The following is an 18,726-nucleotide window of genomic DNA, read 5'->3' on the forward strand; positions in this document are numbered from 1 at the left end:
GGCGCTCATTGCTTTGTATAGCCTGATATAGAAGCGCTTGCAGTCATATTACCAGCTTTTTGAGTGCCCGTGGCTCATACTTTTGTGTGCTGACGGTTCGCTCACAATAAATTCTTGCTCTTAAAAGGCCATGCTGCCGGAACAGTTGTACCGCAATGGCGCTCGCTAACGGTGCTGCCATAGCAACCCATTTTATGCACCAACAGCCTTCGTCGTCGTTGGAATGATCAATGTTGTTTTATTTGAACAGGTACGACCACCATTGATCATAAATGGGCAACTTGTGCTTTCTCGTGACAACACGGTCATGACGTTTCTTATGTCCTTGTATGTTGGTGCCCATAGCAACGTCGATAAAGGACAGTCGCCTGCTCGGTAGACGTCCAGCGTTGGTACCTGAGAGAGGATAGCCTTCAGCTTCTGTGCCAGGCGACTCTCAATAAGTGCTTCATGAACACAACAACATTTTATTTCCGGGTGAGCGCCTATGGTGATCACACATTTTGTGGGGCCACAACTTTCTGGAGCATGTGCATTTTGTGCTCACCCCTGAAAGGTCTACTACAACTGCTCTGTATATGCTCAGACTAACGCCGTAATATAGAAACTGTGATCAAGAACTCCGACTGCAGGAGTGGAGATGACTAATGTACACACGCTCAAATGTGTCTGTTTGCTGACGTAATCTTAGGATGTAAACAGGGTTATCCCTTACAAAAATCCCATATATGGACTTATATAAAAAAAGCCATATATGGGTATATTAAAAATTGGGCAGATATGGACTTATATGGCCATATAAGGCCATATATGGCCATATAAGTCCATATCTGCCCAATTTTTAATATACCCATATATGGGCTCTCATATATGGCCTTATATGGCCATATAAGTCCATATCTGCCCAATTTTTAATATACCCATATATGGGATCCCTATATAATGTCATATATGGCCATATCTGGCAAATTTTTATATGCCCATATATCAGCTTTTTATATTTTGGATCGTAATCATAAAATAACAGCGGAAAAGATGATGGACGAACACACAGAGACAGCACGATTTAACGTCGTTGTGATATTTTGGGTGTCATATATTGCTGCACCTGGGCAGTGTAGCATATTAAACATATAAAGACAGGGACCAGCTACTCTACGGTGCACATCTGAGGAACAGTGTTGCCATCAAATAATAAGACATGTTTCATTGGTACTTATGGAAAGTTTGTTGGTGTCAGCCACTTCGAGAACTGTGGTGGCTCCTATCACTATTTCTATTAGACACCTTACACTGCCACCTAGTCAATTGCGTGAGAAAACTAGTGTGTGAATCTCACAGGGAACTTGTCATTCCTGGAAATATCACATCAATTTATGCAACTGGTTTATCCAACCACATGAAGCCATGTTTATGAAATAATTCGAATTCATTGAATGCATACTGCCTTACTTTCAGAGACATCATAAAAGAAGTCTTAATCAAAACATCTGTTACCCATATGGGCTGCTGGGGCAGACTCGGACTGTTTAATATTATGCAGCTGCAAAAAACAGTACATGATAACACTTGACGATGGTTGTACATGCAGATGAACCACCGATTTATTCTTTCGGCCTTCTGATAACTTTCAGCATGCCCCGCTCTGCCTTGGAAGAATTAGCTTCAGGATTCTCCGTGTGGAACTCGAACCATCTGAAATAAAGCAAAAGTGAATTTTATTTTAGACGAAATTTTCACACAGGACACAAATACTGAAATCTATTGCCAACGGAACAGTTATGAGGTGGCTGTGCAACCTGCAAAAAGTGGTTAGAGCCCTAACAGATATAACATGCTTATCACATTTCAAGCACTGATATTTAAGCAGAATGTAAATAACATGAGTAGCATAGTTACTCAGCTACAGCGTGCAGCATTTCGTCAAGCAAACAGGTCTGAAAATTCCACACGCATTACAATTCACTACTCGACCAAAACTGTGTTTGTAGCACTCACAAAAGCAGTAAAGCAATCAACAAGGTGGTGACCAAACAGTTCCCATGTAATGTATAAAGAGTGGCGACAGTAATGTGCTGGTTTCATAGGAAAGCTCATTTAAAAAGCTTTAGGTATAAAATTTTGCCACAGCAGATCATGAAATGTGTCCTTCATATTCTGAATATTGCATGCATCAAAGGTTGAATTGGTGAAGTTGAGGCATGATAGCTGCAGACTTATTTAAAAAGCATGCAGTTCATGTGTGAGAATGGTGAAAATAAATATTAAGTATCAGGATATGTCAAGTCATAAACTCAGTGTGCTGTATTCTTTTCTGGTTTAAAAATAGGAGGCATATGCTGCATTTTTTCCCAGCTTAAAATTGGTTTATGTTGAATTAGGGTGTGTTAAAAACAAGTGGGTGCCAGAACCATCTGTTTGAGAACATCACCTCTGTATGTCCCAACAGCAAACATGTACATTTTTTTCATTTGCATTATTTTCTCTAAGGGGACCGGGGGGTGTCATATTTTGTGGAGCCATCGTCTTGCTTTTCAGCTCCATTTGGTTGCGGCCCTGTGTATTGCTAAGGCTCCTTGAGAAAACACCTCGAGAGAATAAATCAGTTCTTCTTGCATGCTAGATTGGACAGTCATCTATATGCCTGCTTAGCCCACAAGACATCCTTGTGCCTTACTCTGTTCCCTATAACAGGTAATAAACTTTTCCCAATTGAAAACAAGAATGAGGAAGGTTATTTTAGGCAAACTAACTTTTGCTAACTTTCATATTATGAATGTAACAGGTACAGAAGAACTGAGTGATTACAGTGAAAACTCGATCTAACAAAGTGATAAGGATGCTTGAATTATTTTGTTAAACCTGGAAGTGTTCTTTACGCATAGCATACAAGAAATAACCTGTGTAGCTGTATCTATATCACATGACTAGCAATTTTTTTCCTAAGATATTCTGCTTCAACGTGCCTTACTTCAAATTTCCTCACTTCCTTTACACGAGTCGTGTTTCCTGCATACCAGTCGCGGTCACTCTGCCTTACTACAGTGAACATGTGGCCACGAGAATTTTTTGAAATGCTGCTCTATTAGCGGAGTTACATGCGTATGATGATCAAAATGCAGCCCTCCCTCGTTTCACTCTTTCATGCGCTACACTCCATTCGTTAACTTATCTCTCCTCCTGGGCAAGTATTTCTCCTCACCGTGCGAGAAGGATAAGCAGCGAATACGCATACCTGCAGGCAGACAAACAGGTTCTCTCAGCTGCTGACATGACCAGATTTTCTGGTCACGTCACTACCAACTCTGGGGATACCGAAAGGCCCAAAGAGGAGCACAAGATTGTTTTTTATTCCGTGGCTATGTTTGGCATTGTTTATCGTTGCAAAAGTTTGAACTCGAAGCACACATTTACTTGAAATGTTAACCCTTTGCGGTCCAAAACCTTTACCCACTTTCCGGCTCTAGCGGTCCGAAACTATTTCGCCAGTTTCTGGCGCCGCGAATAAAAACACAAGCTGTGGAAGAGAAACGCACAGGATATTTATTTTTGCTCCTGCATTCTGCAGGCAACTCTTTTAGTGATATTTGGGCAACGTATGATACCGCTCAAAGCATTCCCCTGTGTGCAGGCCAGGGTTATTACTGCAGGTTTCCACCGCCGCCGTCGTCGTCTTCGTCACTCACTTCTGTCGAATCACTGTCATCACTGTCTGGTGGAGGCACGTAATTCTCTTCCTCACTAAAGTCATCCTCGCTTTCGCTAAAAGCACCGCCGTAAAACGCACGCGGTGAAAACGTGGCCATGCTTCTCAGCGAACCGCGCGCGCGAGTGGGTACGCTCTAGGCCCCGTGCTGATCATAGTGCTGCACCCTAGTGTCAAAAAAGTAAAACCTCAACAAACAAAGCTCACTTATTCCTCAAGAGATGGCCCTTCATGTATACAAAAAATGCGCGCGACTCGCGGTGAGAAAACAGCAAAATTTAAACCACGAACACCCTTGTCGGGCGGGGCCCGACAGCGGACCGCTACGGCCGTGTTGCGTTGTCGGGCGCTGCCCGACAACGGACCGCAAAGGGTTAATAATAGTGAAGCTGGTTTTGAGGCCCTTCAGCATTAATTAGATTAATATGGTTCTTTTAGTTAAAATTCAATTAATCTTTTACTGAATCAAGATTCTGATCTAACAGAATCACAAATAGGTAGGCGAGTTGGTTTGGGTTCATAATGAAGGGACAAGGGGGCAGCGCTAGGACGAATACAAAGGACGAGAAGACAGGACACAGCGCATGTCCTGTCTTCTTGTCCTTTGTATTCATTCTAGTGCTGCCTCCTTGTCCCTTCATTTTGATCTAAATTTTGAAATAACCAATATTAATTCATACTGATTATTCTAACTTTTTTTTCAACAATCACACAAATTATATAAATCCATTTCTGTTAGCCTATCCATTTCTTAAGCCAATCCTCCAAAGTGGGTGTTGTTCAGAGCGCGATGCTCTCAACCATTATTGTGAGAAACACGATTACCGCATCAAGTTCAACAATGCCGGTGAAACTGACACTAAAATTAATCCCATGAAGAGACTTGGAATCATGGGAGCTTCTAAGCTCATATGTGCACAGCCTTCGAGGGCACCAGCAAAAAAGGGCAACACGATTGCATTGATCGTAATGGAAGAAAGTACAACAGAAAAGCGCTTGTATCTCAAAGGATTTCAGATACAAACATGACTTCCATTTTCTTTACTGGCCAATTGTACTATACACAATTCACCCAGTCTGTATTGTGCTCAGTTGTTTTTTGCGTGCTCCGTCATCTTTTTCTTATCGACATTGTTATGAAGTTGGCGCAGCTGCTGTGTAAGTCTCCCTGGTGTAGACACTCGCCCAGTCTGCTCAGGGAATCTTGCAGAAAATGCCTGTAAGGACTTATTTTGGCAGCTTGTCTTTTCCCCATATGAGCCCTTGCCCAAGTTTGTACGCAGGAAGGTTAGCAGCCCCAACATCATAATTACACTGTACGCGTCATGAGGTCTCACTTACCCTGGCATGTAAGAAGCGCATTACTTCTGTCGGATACTGGCAGGCCAGGAGGGTTTGGACAAACAGTGTTCCACAGTTTTCATGTACTCAAGAGTGGAACTATTTGTCGAAAAGTACTTTTGAGTTTTGTACATTTAGGAAGTCAGGTCTTCAGGTTTCGTGCAAATGCAACTGTAAACGGTCCAAGAGGGGCAACTGCTGACCTCTGGAAAATGCAGACATTATGCACAGATGGGCAGACATTAAGCTCAGGTACCAGTCCCTGTGTATCCTTTCTGTAAACACTGAAGGAATGCAGTGTTCTGTTGTTCCTGTTTGCCAACTCATCCAAAAGAATGTTAATTTCTAATCTGCTCCATCTCTACTGTGAATTTACTGGAATCTACCCGATGGTTTAACCCTTTCCTTACCAAAGATGAGCTGAGCTTGTCCACACAATTTGTACCGTACCGCTCACACCAAAGACGAGCTAGGCTCGTCCATCCTGAAACAAGCATTTGAAGGCGCCGCAGTTAAGCTACCCTGATTCAGTTAGCTGTCTTCTCTTTGGCTTCAACAGATGGCACAGTAAAAAATTTAAAAACACGCTCAAAACATGCATTTTAGTCAAGGAAGGGCTTGATTCTGGCAACTGGAATTAGAAAATGGCATCCTCCTCTGTGCGCAAGAGGTGCGTGCTTGCTTGCAACAGCTCCATTCAAAAAAAAAAAAGTGCTTGTTTGCCGAAGTGTTGTGAAATGAAGAATTGCAGTTCTCCTGTGAATGCGGCAGTGACTACAAAAAGCAGCATAGTTTCTCTAAACTGCTGGATTCGGATGACGATCGTGCCTCAACACGTCGACAGAGGATGCCGTTAGATGTAACCAAACGCCTACCAGCACGTTAAAGGTTTGTTTTCAAGGACTCGCTAGTCCAATAGCGCTTTACATTTCAAATTTCAAAGAGACATTTTCTGCACTGAAGGCTGGAGATGTTAGGGTGCTTTCCGTGGTGCAGTGCGGTGAAGTCAATCATCTGCATATTTTATAACATACAAAAAATATGTCGCATGTATAATGCTAATAAGGTGTCCTTGAATAATTTTTTTAGTTGTTTCAAGACACTTAGAATCAACCAGCCAAATAAAAAATATGGGTATTTTTGTATCGATTTTGGCCAAAAAAAACTCTCCAGGGAAAGAGTTAAATGGGTGTGAAAGCTTTCAGAGCAGCGCACTTAATCAGGCAAAAACAATAATGTGCTATCTGCGTCAAATGAAACCCAAACCACGGCAAGCCTTCACAATGGTACAGTGCGCGCCGTCCTGTCATTACCATTGACAGGCGCGTGCATCTGGTTTGGCCACACTGCGCATACGCGCACCCGTCCCTGGTGATAACTGGACGGCGCGCACTATACCATTGCGAAGGCTTGCCGCTGTTCGGGTTTCATTTGATGCAGATAGTACGTAACACACAAAAATGCTTGGCTGAAATGTTTGTTTGTTGGGCTAAAAGAAGTGAGGGCGTGATTTTGCAGCCACTGTGACAGTCACCCATTGGCGAGTTGTGGACTTTCACATCAACAACAATGTCAGTGGGCATGGAAGTATACAGTTCTGGTTACTTATATTATCATTGACATGACCATTGAAGTGCGTACTGCTGCTCTCAACGCTCATCCAGCCCTACAAGAAAGGTCTCAAATTGATGTTCACGACTTGAAGAGGCTCCTCAGTTTTTCCCTGGGCAATAACTACGTGTGTTTCGAAAAGCCCATGTTAAGTGCAAGTCCAAGGCACACCACGAATCTGACAATGCAGTGGCTGGAATATAATTCCATTGCTTCTTTCAGCCCAAAACCAATTATTTTTGTGTGCTATGAATATTATCTTTTTTTGTGTGTGTGTGATTAATCGCTCTGCTTTGGAAGCTTCCAAATGCATCTAATCTATCAAGTAAATTTCTTTCAGTTCATGGTGGAGATGGAGGCAGACTGGGAACTACCTTTTTTGAATGTATTGGTAAACAGGAATAATGGAGCACTCTCTTTCAATGTTTACAGAAAGAGTATGCATTGCCCAGTACCTGAACATAATGTTGTTCTTCCAAACACTTGTGAGAGGCCAGTAGTTGCCTCCCTATTGAACCGTTACAGACATATTTGCATGAAACCTGAAGACCTGACTTCCTATTGTAGAAAAAACCAAAAGAACTTGTCGATGAACAGTTACACTCCTGCATTCATGAAAACTGTGGAGCACCATTTGTTTACGCCCTCCCAGCTTCCCGTTGCCTGACAGAAGTAAAACGCTCCAATTTCTTACGTGCCAGCATAAGCAAGACCTCATCACGTGTACTGTGCAAATATAATGTTGAGACAATACTTCTTTGCAGATTAGCTGGTTCATACTAAATTCTGGTCTTGCTGCACAAGCAGAAAGAAGAAAAAAGGCCACTCTCTATCCTGTCTCTCTTTTTCCTTCCTTCTGCTTGAGCAGCAAGACTGGATTTCCGGATGACGTTGAGGCTGCTGACATTCCTCTGTAAAAACTGAGGCGTGCACTTGTAAGTGGACGACGTCATTGTCACCATTGCGCTTTTTGTCGAGGTTGCACTTGGATACTATTATTCGGCCTAAGACAGAACAAAAAAAAGACCAATCAGCCACTCACGCTGCCATGCATAAAGTCCCTCCAAGGGCGATGACCTTGATCTTTGATGAAACAGCAGCATGAGGCACAGGCGATGCTTCAGTTGTGCAATGTTTCGTTGTGCGATAGTACTTTTGCTGTTTCTCTGACAGAGAACACCACCACCGCCACTTTTGGTTTTCCATTTACAGTCGTGGGCCAAGATGGACCTGCACAAGGTCGCAGAAGAGGTTTTTAGAATTTAAAACATGACATCCAAACTTCTGCAGAAGAAACAGCTCCCATTTTGAAGAGGCGAACTCAGGCATTCTTTCTTAGCAGTTCAGCTCTGCATTTGCAACCTTCATTTTACTTATTTTTCTGAACTGCCACAATCCATCTAAAGCCAACCGTAATGTTCAAGGTGAATGTTTATACTGTATGTAAAGAGAGCACTAAGCTAGGTCACGGCAGCACAACCACAACTCCAGTTAACGGGATATTCTGGGCAGCATTTTTTTTTTTTTAAATGGCACATTTGGACACTGATGGTGCAACTACATTGAAAGAGATGCAAAAATTACCTCAGGGTGATTCCACGAGAGATCGAACATGCCTGTCCAATCGATATTTTTGTTTTGCCTGGGTTTTTTATATGTTATGTGGCCACATTCAAAGCGCACGGAACCGAAAATATTATTTCCAAAAAACGCTCCCAGCGTGCCAAAAAACTATTTGGAGGTGGCCGTGTGGCCATCCTGTTTTAGCTCATCGCAATATTTTTGGATTTCACGGGCAAATTTAACGCGCAGTATAAACGTTGTGTTGAAATTTTTTCTGTTGGTTTTATTATGCATTACTGTGAATTACATCCATGCTTTTTTTATGCTGTCCTCAAAAGGAAAAAAATGTGAAAAAATGCCAAACACAGCCCAAATCAAAAAAGTTTGCTAAGTTTGATGCGTCTTGGCGCCTTTTCTATTTCACACAGAAACTTCAGAACAATGTCAAATGTAGAAAAGAACATTTCCAACATTTCTATAGGAGATCGTTTTCCTACGGGCAGCGCAAAAGAAGAAAAAAAATAGTTAGAGAAGCCAGTTTTTTTAAAAAAAAGGTCCATTTTCAAGAAATAAGATGAAGAAAACACCGGTCTCAATTTTAACGACATTTTTTTATCGAAGAGCGCTTATGTCAGTGAAAACACAGTTTAATATCATATGTCCTCATTTGCTTTGTTCACGAGATATAGCAGGCCAAAATGACCCTTGCTGTGTGTGCTCACTTAGTGTGATCAGTGGTTATCAGCTTGCATTGTGCGTAAATCTACTTTGCTCTGGTAGCTTGTCAAAAAAAACGTGTTCTCAGATTTTCTTTGTGTCTAGCGTGTGCGAAAATGGGCTGCTGCCATCCTCTGAAGGGCTAACGCGTATGTAGTTTGCAGCCTAGAACCTCACCTACAGGCATCAGAGGAAAGGTGGGCGCACCTGTTCAAGATATCAATCGCTTCTTCCTGAAGAAATGCCTCGACTACTTCATCGCAATTCTCATAGATGTAGACAGGTTTTCCTTGAGGCGCGTAAAGCAATGCTAGCAGACCTCACAGGTGTCGCGAAGATCCTCACCCTATGGCAGTAGCTTCTGGAGGAAGACAACAACAAAAGCAGGAATGAAAGAAAATTGACGCAACAAAAATGTTTTTCTCAGCAATCTTCTTTTTGCGGATGCGTAAGTAATCGGCACAGAATACTCAGACCTAGCCATGGGCTGCATGCATCCCGTGTAATGAACAGCTAGACCAAGCCGAAACGTTTATACTGAACACCGCCGCACACATTTGCTCACTTAACTACTCATGGTTTCATATTTTATGACCAAGGATATCTAAATGCTTTGGGGTGTGATAATTAATTTGTGGGCCAGACTCCTTGTCAAAATTAAGGATAATGCCCGTCTGGCGCCACCAGTGACGTCTGCTGTTCTCAACGTGGGAAAGCACTTTAGTAAAGTGCCAACAAAACATCATAAATTGGGCAGCTTCGGCCACTTATGGCTTAATCGTGCCGCACCGCACATTTTCTGGCTGCTGAAATGCTGAGGTAAAGGTTAAGATGATACAGGAAGACGTTACCTGCGACGCCGAAAACATGATAGCGGGAAGCGAAATTAACGACTCAGAAATGACTGAAATAACTTTTTACGTATGCTGTTTAGCACAGTGTGCGTTGAATGGGGAAGATGGTTAGAGTGTACAATGCACGTAATGAAAGGGAAGCAAGCAGGCAGTGAGAAAGCACCTCAATAACAGTGCGCCTGCTGATTGTATAGGTCGGCAAACTCACTCATGAGTCGACTCACTCAGACTCAGATCAAGCCGTGAGTCTGAGTCTGGGTGAGTCCGGCTGAGCAATACGTTGGTGAGTTTGAGTCCAAGTGAGTCCGGTTGAGGGAAACTTTAGTGAGTTTGAGTCCGAGTGAGCCCTAAGCGCAACATATATTTATTGAGCGAGTCAGGGCGAGCTCCACCCTTCATTGCCGGCCAATGGACTTATCTACTCACCTATCGGCATTACTATCAGCCTCACACCGGCTTACATTTATACTCAAATCTATTCACACGTGCCTCAACGCACTAGCGTTCATGCTCCACCACAATGTTTATTGATAAGAGGTGTGAGTGGGAGCGGTGGTGCTAAGGGGGGGTTCCATTACCTACTCCCGCAAACTCTTGCATGGGAAGTTCTTGATAGAAATATCTCGTGTGAGTCGCACATTTCATAAAAACGTCCTTACTGGATTGCAACCACTCATAACTACTATTTGAAGGTATAAGATCAAAAGGTGTATTGTAGAGCACCGATTATGTGAGATATTGGCGTTAAAGAGCATTTACACCATGATCGGAAAAGCTAACTTTACACCAGAGAACTCATGAGTCGACTCACTCAGACTCAGTTCAAGCCGTGAGTCTGACTCTGAGTGAGTCCGGCTGAGCAAGATGTTGGTGAGTTTTAGTCCGAGTGAGTCCAGTTGAGAAAAAGTTTAGTAGTCTGAGTCCGAGTGAGTCTGGCTGAGGAAAATTTCGGTGAGTCTGAGTCCGAGTGAGCTCTCAGTGCAAAAATATATTTTTTAAGTGAGTCGGAGTGAGTTCCAATATTTTTGCCGACCTATGGCCGGATTGTGGCATTTAGTTACAGATTAAGCTGGCCTGCCGCTGCATACAGATGCTTTGTTTGGTGTGCAAGGCGAGTTTTGGCAACGTTACCTAAACCATGTGCTCACGGTGTCTTGCATGCTCCTGATTAGCGAATAATGGCAGGGTAAGTTCAGGCATTAGCCCCTGCGTAGGCATTAGCCCTTTAGCACTTTCGCACATGCTAGACACAAATAAAATCTGAGAACACATTTTTCTTGACGACAAGTCACCAGAGCAAAGTTTTGCTGCAGCAAAAACAATTAAAACTAGATTTACGCACAATGCAAGCTGATAACGACCATAAATCGCACTGAACTGAGCACACACAGCAAGGGTCATTTTGGCCTGTTATATCTCCTGAATAATGCAAATGAGGGCATATGATATTAAAACCGCGTTTTCATTGACATAAGTGCTTTTCGATAAAAAATTGTCGTCAGAATTGAGACCGGAGTTTTTTATTATTTTATTTTTTTGAAGACGAGCTTTTTAGAAAAAAGTTGCTTCTTTTAACTATTTTTTTCTTCTTTTGCGCTGCCTGTAGGAAAACGATCTACAGCAGAAATGTTGCAAAGGCTTTTTTGTGTATTTGACACTGTTTTGAAGTTTCTGTGTGAAATAGAAAAGGCACCAAGGCACATCAAACTTGGCAAACTTTTTTGATTTGGGCCCTGTTTGTCAATTTTTCACATTTTTCTCCTTTTGAGGATGGCATAAAGAAAGCATGGATGTAATTCACAGTAATGTGTATTAAAATCAACAGAAAAAGTTTTCGACACAGAATTTATAGTTCGCGTTAAATTCGGCCGTAAAATTTTAAAATATTGCAGTGAGGAAAAACACGACGCCGCACGCCGCTTTCAAATATTTTTTTGCCGCGCTGGGAGCGTTTTTTGGAAATAAAATTTTTGGTTCCATGCTCTTTGAATGTGCCTGCATAACATAAAAAACCAGACAAAACAAAATATCGACTGGACATGCATGTTTGATCTCTTGTAGAATCACCCCTCAACTGAAATACACAAGACATGTAGCCTCGATAGAAGGGAGACAAGACAGAAACGAGACAAATCTCATCTCCTTTCTATGGTGGTGAAATATCTTCAGACACTCTTCCGTTGATACCCATTCCAAAAGTTCAGAAGAGGAACGATATTTATGCATGAGCATGCCCCACTACTACAGTGAAACCTCAGTGATACGGATCTCACGGGACTACCAAAAATATTCGTATCATCCAAAATTCGTATCAGCAGAAAGCATGGAAAATTAGCATGCGACAAAGAAGCTGGCGTACATTTTCATTTATTGTTTTTCAGGGCCGCAGCAATGTCCGCAAGAACCCTGAACGATTGTCAGTTAAGTTTTTAGATGTCGGCAATCATACCAGTACTGATAAATATATGGCCCATACGCGCATATTTAATTAATGAACCAGGTGCGTTGTGACCCGCGACAGCAGTAGCCCCTTTAAAATTTTAGTATGTTTTTCATGACACCGGAGTACTGCAGTAAAAGTAACGAAAGAAGCGCTTTGACGCCATGGATCAAGGCCACAAAGTTACAGAACCACGGTCTTGTGTTATGATTTTGTTATCGTGGAGGTGTTGGGGATGTTTTGGGGATATTTACGGCCATGCCCGCACAAGTGCGAAATCAACGGTCGTGCATGTTGACACTGTGAGGCATGACTCCTTCGCAAAGACCGTCCTGGTCTTCTTTTGGTCTTCTTTCATAGGATGTCTGATGCATGAGGCACGCACGTGTAAACACAGTACGACAGGAGCCCGCATCGACGCATTAGAAAAAGAAGCATGGCACTAATATCCTCTGTAATCTAAATGCGAAGGCACACGGAGGCACTTAAGAGCTTCAAAGATTCGGGCACACAATCTCGGAGGCCGTGACGCGTCTCTGAGGGTTTATTCTGACTGTAAGAAAAGGGTTTTCTGATACCGTGATTCTGACAATTTGGCGGTGCGGCGCGCATGCCCACGCTTGCGTTCCCGCGCTCGCACGTGCTTGGTGCATCTTCCAGGACAGCACCAACAGCACCTCTTCGTACCTGTGCGGTAGCATACGTTCGTATCAAACGTCACTGGGTGAAAATTGGTTCGCAACAACCGTACTCCATTGCATTGCAGGCTAATGGGCCTTGGCCGGGACCAACGAAAAATTCGTATCACCCCGAAATTCGTATCAGCTGTGATCGTATCACCGAGGTTTCACTGTATTTACACTTACGACAAATGAGATTAGACGATAGTAATGCAGCAGCAAAGGCAAATTCTGCATGAGTGGTACCATAAACAAAGCATGATTTTAGAAGCTTGGGGCAAAACAGTGCTGTGCAGAACACATGCTGAGAGCTGTCACATGCTGGCTTCTATTCTGAGCCTCTGATTACAAGGCATTCTCTTGGCAGCCAAATAGAATGTTGAACAAGATGTCAGGACCATAGTTGTACATACTCCCACGGCCATATTGAAGTGTGTATGTGCCACGGCATAGCGACGACGATGTAACACAATTTTCAGCATGGGCCAAATGCCGCACATATATCACGTGTACCTGCCAGGGCATGGTGACGACAATGAAACGCATGGGTTCCTTAGTTCAATGAAAAAATGAGGACACTGCTTGTTCAGTATCTATAAAGCCGGTCAATCTGTCATGCTCTCTGGTTTTTCTTGTCTCTCCTACTTTTAGAACGGCGCAACAAGGCAGATGAAAAAATGAATGATCACACGAACACAAGTGCCATCGATTGTTCGCCTTTTCGTCTGAATTGTTGCACCGTGCTAAATCTATGCATCCGTACCAACTCGCCCAATTGCCAGTGCTACTGTCCTACTTTGTCACAATATCAAGGCTGCTGAAAGCCACAAAAGTGCGGCTGTGACTTTTGAAGGCCAACCAACTCAGCAACCATATGTGACACCGTACTTTCACTGCTCTTACACTTTTCATTTTCTCCTGACAGTGATGCATAACTAAATGGACTCAGACCCACTTATACCGCCCCCCTACCTGTTTTCCAGTTTTCTGTCCCTTTTGCCTGTATAAAACTATCAACTAGCATTTGAGGCTTTGTGTTGTGCGTCACTTTGTTTGTGTCTGCCTCCTAACTTGCGCTGCCGTAGTACTTAAAGTAAGAAGAAAAAATAATTTAAAAAAAGGATGGCCAGGTAATGCACCGAACCGACAGATGCCAACACCTTCCCTTCATTTGTGCTTTTTAAGCAGAGCATAACTGAACAAATGAATCGATCAGAGCTAATTGGGATTATATGTGCAGTGCACAGTACCCACGGATTGAAATAGGACACTCGGAGCACATGGCCGTCGGTATATGCAGCGCCGCTCGTGGGTGCTCATGGAACGAAGGTGTTGCATTGAGGTATAGAGCGAGGAGGAGAACATCGACGCAGCAGGTTTGCTCCTTCCGGTCGTCAACTAGTCGGCCTTTTAGTTCACCACACTGCCAGCGTGGCGCTGCAAGGCTTGCGTGCTTTCGTATGCCAACCGAAATGGCTCCCCAGTGCGCACCTCCTATATTGCAGCGCGAGCAGAGGACGCTCTCGTTACACGCGCTTTGGCGATGTGGAACGCACGCTGTGCAAGTAAGACACAGGATTCAGCTAAGAGATTGTGCCTTACATGTGTTCGTTGACGCTACATTGGCCGCTGCTTGCAACACGATGCAGATTGGGCGTTGAACATGGGCGAAGAAAGCGGGAAGACACAGACATTATTTCATTTCACCGTGATTTGTCACTGCGATTAACCGCGACGATAGCGGGCCCTGCACTTAAATGTTGGCAGAATAGACTGCTTACATGCACACTGTAAGGCACAATCCCTTAGTCTTGCACAGCATTCGTGCTGCATCACCAAAGCGCGTGTAACGAGAGCGCCCTCTGCTCGCGCGGCAATATAATAGGTGCACACCGGCAAGCCATTTCGGTCGGCATATGAAAGCGCGGCAAGCCTTCCAGCGCCACACTTTCAGCGTGGTGAACTACAGGCCGGCTTGTTGGTGACCGGAAGGAGCAATCCTGCTGCGTACATGTTCTCCCCCTTGCTTTATACCCCAATGCACCACCTTGGTTCCATGAGGATCCACGAGCGGCGCTGCATATACCGGCGGCCATACGCGCTCCAAGTGTCCTATTTCAATCCGTGAGTACTGTACATTATACATGCTATGCGAGGTGTATGCGACTCCTGAGAGGTACGAGGATTATTTACATATTCGACTGCACCAATTTTCTCTCTAGCAAAGCGGCCTACCTTACCGCGTTGTATGCATGTGTCTAAAAAGAGGAAAGTAAGAAACACTACCGTAAATCCCGAGCAAGCGCCACCCCTACAGTGAGGGATAATCCGACAAGATTTGGAGGGGGGCCCTTGCTCGGTCATGAATCAAAATTGAAGGTGGCCGTGGATGAGCCGCTAAGAATACAAAATGCACACCCGTGCTTCTAATGAAATGCTTTATTGAATACGCATGCATTCCCTGTTTCATTCACACTCGTTGGACAAATGAAAACAGTGAAAATGGTGGGAGGAGAGAATGGGTCGCATATTTGAAATCTCCCGAAGAAGGGAGGGGGGGGCGCTTGCTCGGGATTTTACGGTAAGCAATAAGTTAGGGAGAAATGAGAAACAGTAAGCATGACAGAGCTGTGCAGGCAGCAGCATTGAATATGTGTAAGGTCACACTTTGTAACTGCGTGCAATACTTTCAATGCACTTATTATAAGGTCAAGAAGCATTAATCAATTTGACGTAGAATTTCTTGAAGTTAGAAACTAATAAAATAAACAGTATTCAGAAGCTGAAACAAAAGCAAGTGACCACGTGACAGGCTTTTGTTAGGTGTTCGGCATAACAGCATGAAATTTGCTTGTCAAGGCGTGTTTATATATGCACAATCTATTTTATTTGTTCTGAAGCATTAAATGGGCAACAAAAGCATTACATAAACAGCCTGTTGCTAAATTATATGCACCTACGTGTCTTAGCACAAACAAGATGAGGACAGAAGGTAGACGCGTAATAGTGCTGGTCCTGTTGCTACGTCTTTCTTCTGTCCTTGTCTTGTTTGTGCTAGCACACTTACATTCCTCATGAGACAACTAGCCTATTCAGATCCTTCTGCCTCTAACGTGTTTACATAAGCAACCGCACAGTACCATGCTAATTAAACCACTACCACACAGCAGTGTAATGTATACAACTACGTGAAGGCAGTACACTCATGTATAAAAAGCAACACTGACAGAATATGAAATCTGCTGCTTCGGATAAGGTTCACATGGTCACTCTGACAGAATATGAAATCTCGCATTGTGCATGCCAGTTTTCATAATCGTGGATGCTCGTTCGTACAATATTACTGACAAGTGAGGGTGATACACACGCAAATACTGCACGAACACGTCTCTACGCTATGCTGAAAACACGGCTCCAGCTCACTATTAACATTATTACGTTTACCCAGTTCAAGTCAGTGTCTAAGCGCATAGTCAACACTTCACCATTAGTTTCAGCTTATTATACCGCTTCGCACACGAACGTGAGCGCAAGGCTGCACAGTAAATGGCGTGCGCATTGCTTTGCTGTCTTAACAACGATGCAATGCGAGTGACGCCTGCGTCCTGCTCACTATGATGCTCATCAGACAAATCGATCATCATACGCATTGCATGTTATCTCAGTTGTTACAAATTTCCTTCCGTAAAGCCGTACCGATGCGTCGTGGCTCTTTCTGCTCGTATGAGCGTAGTCATAGCGAATCGGTAGCGGGGACAATGACAATGTTTGTCACTCGCAAATGGGCATAAGGCTGCGTCTCTACAACGCCTCGTACGCGTGCGATAACACAGCCTTCCGCTGAGTTGCGTACTTTGCATAATAACATGTGCCACTTACCTTTCATACTGTCACGCAGTCGGTAGCCGGTCTCGTGTCGGTAGCCACGGGCGTCAGCCATCAGCTGCGGACATGCTGCGGAGTCCTACGAGCGCCCGTAGTACATTCCTTCGATTCCTTGAACGACTCGTACGTGACTGGCGCTCCAAAAAACGCACGACTTGCGCACGATCTTTGCACATCGCAAAAAGGAGGGCGGCACGTTCTCAGATGAAATTAACGTTCTTGAAGACGTAACGAGCTCACACGAGACGCTGACACAGAACAAAAAATAAATGACATTTGGCTTTGGCTGTGGATGGCTTTGGCTCGTAGAGTTGATGAAAAAAAAAAAGAAAAATACGTGAGCGAGTCAAATTAAAAAGTGCACGCATGTTATTCGAAAAACATAGTTTACAATGAAAATAATAGCTTATCTTGAAGAGCAATTTATGCAATGTAAGCCAAATAGTACTTCAGCAGATTTGCCTTTTTTGTTGTTCGCGTTTTCATAGCAGACGACAGGCTTCTAGCGCGGACAGTGCGCTTTACTTTTCCATCGGCGGTCGAAGCAGTGCTCTGCATTACTTGTATGTACAGTGCGTTCTTATATAATCAGAGGTCGATTAAAAAATAGTAGAATTTTCACATAAGACAGCATTTTCTCTTTCAAACAGTGGCATTTCGTACGTACATTGCGTCGAAGCAAAATGAATTAACAAGCTATCGTACTTTGCTGTGTCGCCGCTACGTACTTACGACGCTAGCACGTACATTAGAGCTCCCTGTACGGTAGAAAATCTTTGTTTATTGAGGTAATTAGCCTTTGTTCAGTGCGGAGTTAGTGATCGAGCGAGATCGCAACTAGCGCGTCTCGGAACAGTACGGAGCTATTCATATCTAGATCACGCCGGGTGTTGACGACGTAGCACTGATTTAATTGGCGCGATGGTTATTAAGTAGAACACAGATATTATAGGTCGCAGCTTTACTAAAAAAATGAAGCCTTCGCACTGCCAAGCGCGCGGGCGGTATCCAATAAAGAAAAAGAAAGAAAGAAAAGCGCGCGGGGGGTGTAGCCGGTTAACGCGCAACGCGGACAGCTTGGTAGTGCTGTTGTCTGTGGGTTCGACTCATGGTTAATTTAAACTTCTTCCTTCCGTCTTCTTTTTTTTTAATATTTTAATACACTGCTGTCTCCTAGTAATGTACTGTCTGCACACTAAAAAAGTACAAATATACACCAACTATTACCCATTATGTTGTTCTGTTGTGGCACTGCTGTTTGCTTGAAAACGTTTCGTTTTTCACTGCAATATGGTTCAAGATATTACAAATAAGGAATGCTACAAGTGGAAGAACCAGATGAAAAATGAGGGGCACAATGTCAAGAGACCAAAATAGGCAATATGGATTCTTTGGAAAGTCATATCTGCATGATTGAGCTAGAATAAATGAAAGTAGGTTCATTGCATAGTATATGACTTATAAGCACCCCTAATTCAGGGTGTTTCAAGAAATGTGTCCGAAAATACTCAGAAATAAAAATATGAGATATATTCACGCTGCCTTCATAATTACTTTTTTTTTTCGTGGTGCAAATTAAGCTGCGCAGAGGAATAATTACGACAGGAATCAAGAAATTGGGTTATTTAACTTTTTAATTAGTGGAGACAAGTGGTCCAGTCAAATGGGAAAATTGCAGCCCTTAATTCTGCGAGAGCCTGTTGCCACTTTTTGATTTTGCGAAAGCAGCCGCTGGCAATTACTAGCGAATAATGAAATCTGACAAATTTCACAGGCGAAACCGAAACTCGGAACAGCACAACTACCTTTCCGAGATGTCCAGAATGAGCGAGCGTGTTTTACCAGCCACCGATTAATTGACTTCGCTTCGGGGTTGTGCGGATTTCGTGTGCAATTAGAGCACGTATGGTGCACTTACGTTAACAAATG

At 43.4% G+C, this 18,726-nt stretch overlaps 1 long non-coding RNA gene across 2 annotated transcripts; it reads right to left on the reverse strand.

Annotated features, from left to right (window-relative positions):
- Positions 1-1,498: 1,498 nt before the first annotated feature.
- LOC125756679 (uncharacterized) lies at positions 1,499-17,012 on the reverse strand. Of its 2 annotated transcripts, XR_007414683.1 has the most exons (4): positions 16,792-17,012; positions 9,116-9,299; positions 7,701-7,888; positions 1,499-1,695 (listed from the first exon to the last, which is right to left on the reverse strand). It is a non-coding gene; the product is annotated as an uncharacterized LOC125756679 (long non-coding RNA). The 2 variants fall into 2 exon arrangements; XR_007414682.1 differs by lacking the exon at positions 9,116-9,299 and having other exon boundaries at positions 16,792-17,003.
- Positions 17,013-18,726: the final 1,714 nt, after the last annotated feature.

Source organism: Rhipicephalus sanguineus, unplaced genomic scaffold (genome assembly GCF_013339695.2).
Source record: "Rhipicephalus sanguineus isolate Rsan-2018 unplaced genomic scaffold, BIME_Rsan_1.4 Seq451, whole genome shotgun sequence".
Lineage (NCBI taxonomy): Eukaryota > Metazoa > Arthropoda > Arachnida > Ixodida > Ixodidae > Rhipicephalus > Rhipicephalus sanguineus.